Raw genomic sequence first — 10,779 nt, 5'->3', positions numbered from 1 at the left:
GAAATGAAAGAGACAACATTACAACTTGTCTTACAGAAATAAACAGAATTACAAGAAACTATTAAGAACAGTTATACACTAACAAATTCGACAATTTAGAAGAAATGAGAAAAGTAGTAGAAACATATAACCTACCAAGATTGAATGAATAATAAATGGGGAGCTTAAGGAGACCAATAACAAATAGAGGACCTGAAGAAGTAATGTTTCAAACTCCAAAATATAGCCTAGGACCAGATTACTTCATGGGTAAATTCTACCAAACATTCAAAGAAAATTTAATATAAAACATACTCAACATCTTTGAAAAAATAGAAAAAAGAGGTAACACTTTCAGAGTCATTTTATAAGGCCAGCTTCCCCTTGATATCAAAGCAAGAAAATATACTTCTGAGAAGAAACTTATAGGCCAATATCCTTAAGAAATATGGTGTATAAATTTAATCTAAATAAATCTGTATACAAAGTGTCAATTCTCAGCAAAAGTTTTTTGAAATCAACAAATGAAACTTCTTTCATACTGGATTTTAGTTAAAACTCATCTATACCATCTGTCAGATATTGTTACTGAAGCTTATCATAATTGGAGTTCACTCGAGCAGTAGTTTGTTCATCCGTTGGGAACTGATATATCTGAATGCCAATGCTAATCAACTCACTCGTTACTTCCCCTTAAACGTCTGGAAATCGTTTAAGAAACCGTGTCTCCTTTGGCAATCAGTGGTATAATGTTCACCTATTAAGAAAGAAGACAAACAAAACCTCAGCACTGAGGATTCATGGTTCATCCTGTAGTTTTTATAGTAAAGCCCTCACAATCTCTGACAACAAATTGTGTAACTAGATAATCACTGACTGGCATGCCTTTCTTTAAAATTATTTTCCAAAATTATCAATTCTTTTGAAGATTCACCTTCTATCTGAATTCAGATTTAGGAATTTCAACCTTGTTTCTCTTTTAAAAATCCCTTACACTTCTACACATATGGATTAGTAAAACGTAAATCATAGGACAACTTAAAGTATCTGATTTACTTGCAATTTTATTTCTTATTATCCTGAGTGATAAAAGACAAAATAGAAGATCTTTCATCAAAATGGTGGAAAAAAATTTTTTCTACTTTTTAGATCACATTTTTCATCAATCAATCTTCATTAATGTTCCATTTTCACACACTCTTGCCCCACCTACATGTGTTTGCAGATAGATTTGCTTTTGTTTTTCAAAGACCACTTGAAAAGAATATAAATATTTTCAGTTACCATATTCCTGTTTTGTTTTTATTTTATTTTGAGACGGAGTCTCACTCTGTTGCCCAGGCTGGAATGCAATGGTGCAATTTAGGCTCACTGCAGTATTTGTGTATTTGATGTTGAGTTTTTACCCACAGAGTTCTTTCCTAGTGCTTCAATATTATCTATCACTCCTGTCTTTTGCATTTGTGCTTATTTAAGTAAACTTTCTAGAAAATAACAATATTCAAGAATATACAATGTCTTATTACCTTTAAAAACCTTATTAAACTATAGCTCCACAAAAACAATATCTGTAATATAGTAGAAATACCTAAATATAAATTTTAGGCCTACTGCTTTTGTTTTAGAGTGCTCAAAGCACATCTTTTAAAATATCCATGGACAGGCCCGGTGTGATGGTTCATGCATGTAATCCTAGCACTTTGGGAGGCCAAGAACGGTGGATCACCTGAGGTCAGGAGTTCCAGGCCAGCCTAGACAACATGATAAAACCCTGTCTTTCCAAATAATACATAAATATTAGCCAGGTATAGTGGTGCATGCCTGTAATTTTAGCAACTCAGGAGGCTGAGGCAGGAGAATTGCTTGAACCTGGGAGGCAGAGGTTGCAATGAGCTGAGATTACACTATTGCACATCAGCCTCATTGACAAGAGCAGAACTCCATGTCTCAAAAACAAAAAAGAAATCCATGAACAAATCTAGGGCTGTAATATTATAGCATAGATGCTCAAAATTGTATAAACTTTAATATCTAAAAATAAAACTTTCTCCAGTAAGGACCAGAAAACTCCTAAGGTATATTCAAGCTGAGATTGCACCAATGAACTCCAGCCTGGACAAGAGCAAAACTCCATCTAAAGAAAGAGAAGGAAGGAAAGAAGGAAGGAAGGAAGGAAGGAAGGAAGGAAGGAAGGAAGGAAGGAAGGAAAAGAGGGAGGGAGGGGGAGAGGGAAGGAGGAAGGTAGGGAGGGAAGGAGGAAGGAAGGAAAGAAAGAGAAAGAAAGGAAGGAAGAAAGAGAGGAAGGAAGGAAGGGAGGGAGGGAAAGAAAGAGACAAGCAGGGCATAGTGACTCATGCCTGTAATCCCAGCACTTTGAAAGGCTGAAGACAGCAGAGTGCTTGAGTCCAGAATTTCCATATCTGCACAGGAAATATGGCAAGACCCCCGCCTTTACAAAAACCTAAAAATTAGCCAGGTGTGTGGGCATGTGCCTGTGGTCCCAGCTACTCAAAGCTGAGGTGGGAGGATCCCTTGAGTCTGGAAGTTCAAGGCTGCCATGAGTCTCGTTCATGCCACTTCACTCCAGCCTGGCCAACAGAGTGAGACCTTTTCTAAAATAAAGATAAAATAAAAAGAGGTTTCAGTGAGTCAAGATTGCACCACTGCATTCCAGCCTCAGCCTGTTCAACAAAAACAACCTCTCCCACAAAAAAATATTTTGAGGGGCACAGACAGCATTCAAATAACTTTTAATAGTGTATTTTTATAATTTTTCTATTTTATTATTTTTACTATTGCTAGCTTCAGTGTGAACCTAAGAAACTAACAATAGTAACTAATAATAAAAAAAGACTGCTTCTCATTTATAAATAAAACTTTATCATAGGTGAGTATGCATAGAAAAAAACATAGTAGGCAAGACACAGTGGCTCACACCTGTAATCCCAGCACTTTGGGAGGCCGAGGCAGGCATATAACAAGGTCAGGAGATGGAGACCATCCTGGCTAACATGGTGAAGCTTCATCTCTACTAACTATACAAAAACAAAATTAGTCAGGCACGGTGGCATATGCCTGTAATCCAAGCTACTCAATAGGCTGAGACAGGAGATTTGCTTGAACCCAGGAGGTGGAAGTTTCAGTAAGCTGAGATCGTGGCACTGCACTCGAGCCTGGGTGACAGAATGAGATTCTGTCTCATAAAAGAAAAGAAAAGAAAAAAGCATAGTATATATCAGGTTCTGTATTATGCATCATTTCAGACATCCACTGGGGGTCTTGGAATTTACCCCCAAAGGGGCCATTCTACAGGCAAATGACCATGATCTGGAAGGTAAGTCAAGGTTGAAATCTATCAAATGTGAATTGTCTCCCCCTACAATCAAAAATTTATATGTTAAAGCCCTAAACCCCAGTACTTCAGAATGTGACCTTAACTGAGATAAAGCCTTCATTACTGTGATTAAAAAGTGAGACTGGGCTGGGCATGGTGCCTCACACCTGTAATCCAAACCCTTTGGGAGGCCAAGGTGGGCACATCACCAGAAATCAGGAGTTTGAAAACAGCCTGGCCAACATGATGAAACTCCATCTCTAGTATAAATACAAAAGTTATCCAGGCATGGTGGTGCACCCCTGTAATCCCAGCTACTCAGGAATCTGAGGCAGGAGAATTACATGAACATGGGAGGTGGAGGTTGCAGTGAGCCAAGATCATGCCATGACATTCTAGCCTGGGCATCAATAAAAAAAGATGAGACTGTTACAGTGGGGCCCAATTCAAACTGACTGGCATCCTTAAAAGAAAATAAAATGTGGACAGCCAGGAGACAACAGTAGAAACACCATGTGAAATCACAGAGATAAGGAGGTCATCTGCCAGACAAGAAAAAAGATTTCAGAAGAAACTACATCTTCTGACACTTTGATCTTGGACTTGTAGTCTCCGATGCTGTAAGAAAATAAATTTCCTTTGTTTAAAGCACTCAGCCTATGCTATTTTGTGATGCCAGCCCCAACACACTAAAGCAAATGCCTTAAATATTAACGGAAAAAAACAATTAGGATATATACATATATTACAAAATAACGGGGACAGTCAGGCACCACATAATAGTATTTCAGTAATGATGGGCCAGATATATGATGGTGCTTCCTTAATAGTATAATACTGTACCTTTACTTTTTGTTATTTTTATTTATTTAAACATGTATGTATGTATGTATTTTGAGACTGAGTCTTGCTCTGTCACCCAGGCTGGAGTGCAGTGGTGTGATCTCAGCTCACTGCAACCTCTGCCTCCCGGATTTAAGTGATTCTTTTGCTTCAGCCTTCCAAGTAGCTGGGATTACAGGTGCTCACTACCATTAGTTAATATTTTGTATTTTAGTAGAGATGAGGTTTGTCTTATTGGCCATGCTGGTCTCGAACTCCTGACCTCAGTGATATGCCCGTCATCTCTGCCTCCCAAAGTGCTGGAATTACAGACATGAACCTCTGTGCCCAGCCTTTTATACTTCTATATATTTAATTTCTGAATTGAGGGGATCTATGTGCAGGTTCGTTACTTAGATATATTGCATACTAGAATTTGGCTTTCAGTGTGCACCTCAACCAAACAGTGAACATTGTACTCAATAGGTAATTGTTCAAATCTCAACCTCCTCTCACCCTTCCCCCTTATAAAGGGCCCAGTGTCTATTACTTCTGTCTAATACTGTACCTTTTTTCATGTTTAGATACACAGATATGGCCAGGCATAGTGGCTCACGCCTGTAATCCCAGCGCTTTGGGAGGCCAAGGTGAAAAAAAAAAGGTGAGTGGATCACTTGAGGTCAGGAGTTTGAGACCAGCCCAACATGTTGAAACCCCATCTCTATTAAAAATACAGCCATGCATAGTGATGCAGCACTGCAGTCCCAGCTACTCGGGAAACTGAGGTGGGAGAACAACTTGAACCCAAGAAGCAGAGATTGAAGTGAGTCAAGATCATGCCACTGCACTTCAGCCTGGGAAAGAGTAAGACTCCATCTCAAAAAATATATATATAAATTTAAATAGATAAACAGATATGTACCATTGTGTTAGAATTCTACAGTATTCTGTGCAGTATCATGCTGTCTAGGCTTGCAGCCCAGGAGCAACAGGCCATACAATAAAAGACTATAACCTAGGTGTGTAGAAGGCTATATCACCTAGGTCTGTGTAGGTTCAGTTTGGAATACTGGATACCAGAGGTTGGGGGAGCAGGGAGAGAAGAAATGAGGAGCTGTTTCTCAAAAAGTACAGTTTTTGTTTTTTACTTTTATTTTAGGTTTGGGAGTACACACAGAGGTTTGTTACATAGGTAAACTCATGTTGTGAGGGTTTGTTGTACAGATTATCTTGTAACTGAGGTGCTAAGCATAGCACCCAATAGTTATTTTGTCTGATTCTCTCCTTCCTCGAAACCTGCACCCTCGAGTAGACACCAGTGTCTATTATTCCTTTTCTTGTGTCCATGTGTTCTCAACACTTAGCTCCCAGTTGTAAGCGAGAGCATGGTGTACGTTCTCAGCCAAAACAAAAGAATGAGATCATGTCCTTTGATCTCATAGAGAGAGCTGGAGGCCGTCATTTTTAACAAGCCAACAGAGCTTACTATTATTACTATTCACAATAGCAAAGACATGGAATCAACCTAAATTCTCATCAATGATAGACTAGATAAAGTAAATGTGGTACATATACACCATGGAATACTACACAGCCATGAAAATGAAAGCGATCATGTCCTTTGCAGGAACATGAATGGAGCTAGAGGCCATTCTTAGCAAACTAACAGTTTAAACAGACAGGGGAAATAATTTTTTAGATCTATTACACAGCATTGTGACTATAGTCAATGTATTGTATATTTCAAAATAATCAAAAGAGTAAATTTCAAATTTCCCATTATAAAAATGACAGGTAAGCCACTTAACAGATAAGTTAATTTTTTTGATTAAATCATTTCACATGGTAAACATATATCAAAACATCATGTTGTATCCACACATGTATATAATTACTATCCTTCAATTAACAATAATATTTGGCTATACTGCCCAACGTAATTTACAGAATCAATGCTATCCCCATCAAGCTACCATTGACTTTCTTCACAGAACTGGAAAAATCATGAACTTCATATGGAACTAAAATAGAGCCCACATAGCCAAGTCAATTCTAAGCAAAAAGACCACAGTGGGGAACATCACACTACCGGATTTCAAACTATACTACAAGGCTACAGTAATCGAAACAGCATGGTACTGGTACCAAAACAGAGATACAGACCAATGGAACAAAACAGAGGCATCGGAGGTAACACAACATACCTACAACCATACAATATTTGATAAACCTGACAAAAACAAGCAACAGGGAAAGGATTTCCTGTTTAATAAATGGTGTTGGGAAAACTGGCTAGCCATGTGCAGAAAGCAGAAACTGGACCCCTTCCTGACACATTACACTACAATTAACTCCAGATGGATTAAAGACTTAAACATAAGACCTGGCACCATAAAAACCCTAGAAGAAAATCTAGCCAAAACCATTCAGGACATATGAGTAGGGAAGGACTTCATGACCAAAACACCAAAAACATTGGCAACAAAAGCCAAAATAGACAAATGGGACCTAATCAAACTCCACAGCTTCTGCACGGCAAAAGAAACAGTCACTAGAGTGAATCGGCAACCAACAGAATGGGAAAAAATTTTTGCAGTTTACCCATCTGACAAAGGGCTGATATCAAGAATTTACAAAGAACTCAAACGGATTTACAGGAGAAAAACAAACAAGCCCATTCAAAAATTGGCAAAGGATATGAACAGACACTTTACAAAAGAAGACATACATGAGGCCAACAAACATATGAAAAAATGCTCATCATTACTGGTCATTAGAGAGATGCAAACTAAAACCACATTGAGATACCATCTCACACCAGTTAGGATAGTGATCATTAAAAAAATCTGGAGGCAACAGATGCTGGAGAGGATGTGGAGAAATAGGAACACTTTTACACTGTTGGTGGGAGTGTAAACTAGTTCAGCCATTGTGGAAGACAGTGTGGCAATTCCTCAAGGCCTTAGAAATAGAAATTCCATTTGACCCAGCAATCCCATTACTGGGTATATATACAAAGGACTATAAATCGTTCTACTATAAGGACACATGCACACGAATGTTCATTGCAGCACTGTTTACAATAGCAAAGACCTGGAACCAACCCAAATGCCCATCAATGATAGACTGGATTGGGAAAATGTGGCGCATATACACCATGGAATATTATGCAGCAATCAAAAAGGATGAGTTCGTGTTGTTTATAGGGACATGGATGAATCTGGAGAACATCATTCTCAGCAAACTGACACAAGAACAGAAAATGAAATACTGCATATTCTCACTCATAGGTGGGTGATGAAAAATGAGAAAACATGGACACAGGGAAGGGAGTACCAAACACTGGGGTCTATTGGGGGGAAGAGGGGAGGGCCAGTGGGAGGGGGTGCTGGGGAGAAATAGCCTGGGGAGAAATGCCAAATGTGGGTGAAGGGGAGGAAGGCAACAAAACACATTGCGATGTGTGTACCTATGCAAATGTCTTGCATGTTCTGCACATGTACCCCAAAACCTAAAATGCAATAAAAAAATAAAAAATAATATTAATTTTAAAAATAAATAAAGGGGGGAAGTACTCAAGATGGCGCTGTGAGAACAACCCAGGATTGGAGCTCTCGTTGAATCCGCAAACAGGTGAGTCAGAGCTGCATTTCCAGACTGATCTTTGTTGCCCACAGAACGGGGAAACTCCCAAGTATAAAAAAGACACGGGACGCCAGGCAGTAGGTCTGCCTGGCGAAGCCGGCAGCCGGGGCAGCGGCGGCCGGCCCTACCCAGCAATCCCCACAGGGCGCGCTTGTCCGGGTGCCCTGTTGAACCGGCAACCTGAGACTTGAGAGGGCTGGACTTGAGACTGAACGAGACTTGGACAGTAGGCCAGCCCAGGGGATTGCAGGGACAAATCGTTTGGGATACCCAGTGTGACGAACAAAACCGCGATTTCAAACTATCCCGAGCAGACGGTCCCAGATGCTCTGTGGGGGAGGGGCGTCCATCACTACCGAGGCAACCCACCCCAACTGAGATACATTCCCACTGCTGATGCAGCCAGCCGTTGCTGAGGCAACACATCCCTACTGAGATACACGCCCACTGCTGACGCAGCCTGCCATTGCCGAGGCAACACGCTACAATGAAGAGACTCCGCCGCAGGGCGTGGCGGAGACCACAGCAGAGCCTGCAGGAACAGGGCGAATCACAGAACAGCAGGGCGGAGCCTCGGCAGCCAAAGAGTGGTTAGTCTGCCTTCTAACTGGGCATGACACCTCAACGGACATCGAAAAATAAAGCCCGAACCCCCCAACACAGAGCATTTTAGAAAAAAAGTGGTTTTTTTTAATGAGCTCTGTTGCAGCAGAATCAAACATAGCAGCCTAACAGCCCTGAATGAACAACAGAGCTCACAGCTCAGAAATTGAGCTCCAAAAAAGTACAGACTGTCTCCTCAAGCAGCTCCCTGACCCCTCTATATCCAAAAGACTGACATTTGGCAGGCATCATCCTGGGACAAAGATAGCAGAAAAAGAAACGGGTAGCATCCCTCACTGGGCCACAGCTGCTAGAGGTGCACCCCAGACAAACAGGGCCTGGAGTGGACCTCAGCAGTCATACAGCAAAGAGGCTAGGCTGGTAGAAGGAAAACCAAGTAACAGAAATACTTCATCATCAACAATCTGGGTGTCCACTCAGAGACCCAATCGAAAAGTCAGCAACTACGCAGACGACAAGCGGATAAACCCACAAAGATTGGAAAAAAACAGCGAAAAAAGGAGGAAAACACCCGAAACCAGAACACCTCGCCTCCTAGAAAGGACCAAAACCCCTCACCAGCAAGGGAGCAAAGCTGGACGGAGAATGACTGTGACGAAATGACGGAATTAGACTTCAGAAGGTGGATAATGAGAAACTTTTGTGAGCTAAAGGAACATGTATTAAATCAATGCAAAGAAACTAAGGAACTTAAAAAAACATATGAGGAAATGATAACAAGAATAGATAACTTAGACAGGAATATGAATGAATTAAAGGAGCTGAAAAACACAATACGAGAACTTTGCGAAGCATGCACAAGTTTCAATAGCCGAATTGACCAAGGAGAAGATAGAATATCTGAAGTCGAAGACCAACTCAATGAAATAAAACAAGGAAACCAAGATTAGAGAAAGAAGCGCAAAAAGGAATGAACAAAGTCTCCAGGAAATGTGGGACTACGTGAAAAGTCCTAACCTACATTTGATAGGTGTACCAGAAGGGGACGAAGAGAATGAATCCCAGCTGGAAAATACTCTTCAGGACATCATCCAGGAAAACTTCCCCCACTTAGCAAGACAGGCCAACACTCAAATGCAGGAAATACAGAGAAAACCACAAAGATTTTCTGCAAGAAGAGCAACCCCAAGGTACATAATCGTCAGATTCAACAAGGTTGAAATAAAGGAGAAAATACTAAGGGCAGCCAGACAGAAAGGTCGAGTCACCCACAAAGGGAAGCCCATCAGACTCGCAGCAGATCTCTCGGCAGAAACACTACAAGCCAGAAGAGAGTGGGGGCCAATATTCAACATTCTTAAAGAAAAGAACTTTCAACCCAGAATTTCATCTCCAGCCAAACTGAGCTTCAGAAGTGAAGGAAAAATAAAATTCTTTGCGAACAAGCAAGTACTCAGATTTTGTCACCACCAGGCCTGCTTTACAAGAGCTCCTAAAAGAGGCACTACACATAGAAAGGAACAACCAGTACCAGCCATTCCAAAGTAACACTAAAAGTTAAAGAGCATCAACATAATGAAGAATCTACAACAACCAACAGGCAAAACAGCCACTTAGCATCAAAATGGCAGTATCAAATTCACACATAACAATATTAACCCTAAGTGTAAATGGACTAAATGCACCAATGAAAAGACACAGACTGGCAAATTGGATAAAAATCCAAAACCCATCAGGGTGCTGTATCCAGGAAACCCATCTCACATGCAAGGATACACAAAGGCTCAAAATAAAGGGATGGAGGAAGATTTACCAAGATAATGGAGAGCAAAAAAAGGCAGGAGTTGCAATTCTCATCTCGGATAAAATAGACTTTAAAGCAATAAAGATCAAAAGAGACAAAGAAGACCATTACATAATGGTAAAAGGATCGATACAACAAAAAGAGCTAACGATCCTAAGGATATATGGACCCAACGCAGCAGCACCCAGATACATAAGGCAAGTTCTTAATGACTTACAAAGAGACTTAGACTCCCACACAATAATAGTGGGAGACTTTAACACCCCACTGTCAATATTGAACACATCAACCAGACAGAAAATCAACAACGATATCCAGGGCTTGAACTCAGACCTGGAGCAAGCAAACCTGATAGACATTTACAGAACTCTCCACCCCAAATCCACAGAATATACATTCTTCTCAGCACCACATCACACCTAATCGAAAATTGACCACATAATTGGAAGTAAAGCACTGCTCAACAAATGCAAAACAACTGAAATCATAACAAACAGCCTCTCAGATCATAGTGCAATCAAGTTAGAACTCAGAATACAGAAACCAACCCAGAACCGCACAGCTTCATGGAAACTGAACAACTGGCTCTTGAATGTTGACTGGGTAAACAATGAAATGAAGTCAGAAATAA

General features: G+C 40.4%; 1 long non-coding RNA gene across 1 annotated transcript in view; it reads right to left on the bottom strand.

Annotated features, from left to right (window-relative positions):
- Window positions 1-465: 465 nt before the first annotated feature.
- LOC144579861 (uncharacterized) overlaps window positions 466-10,779 on the bottom strand; it is a 37,983-nt gene continuing 27,669 nt past the window's right edge. The window contains exon 3 of the long non-coding RNA XR_013528320.1: window positions 466-736. This is a non-coding gene — a long non-coding RNA (uncharacterized LOC144579861). The remainder of the gene's footprint in view (window positions 737-10,779) is intronic.

This window comes from Callithrix jacchus, chromosome 17 (genome assembly GCF_049354715.1).
Source record: "Callithrix jacchus isolate 240 chromosome 17, calJac240_pri, whole genome shotgun sequence".
Lineage (NCBI taxonomy): Eukaryota > Metazoa > Chordata > Mammalia > Primates > Cebidae > Callithrix > Callithrix jacchus.
This window is presented reverse-complemented; position numbering and strand designations above follow the sequence as displayed.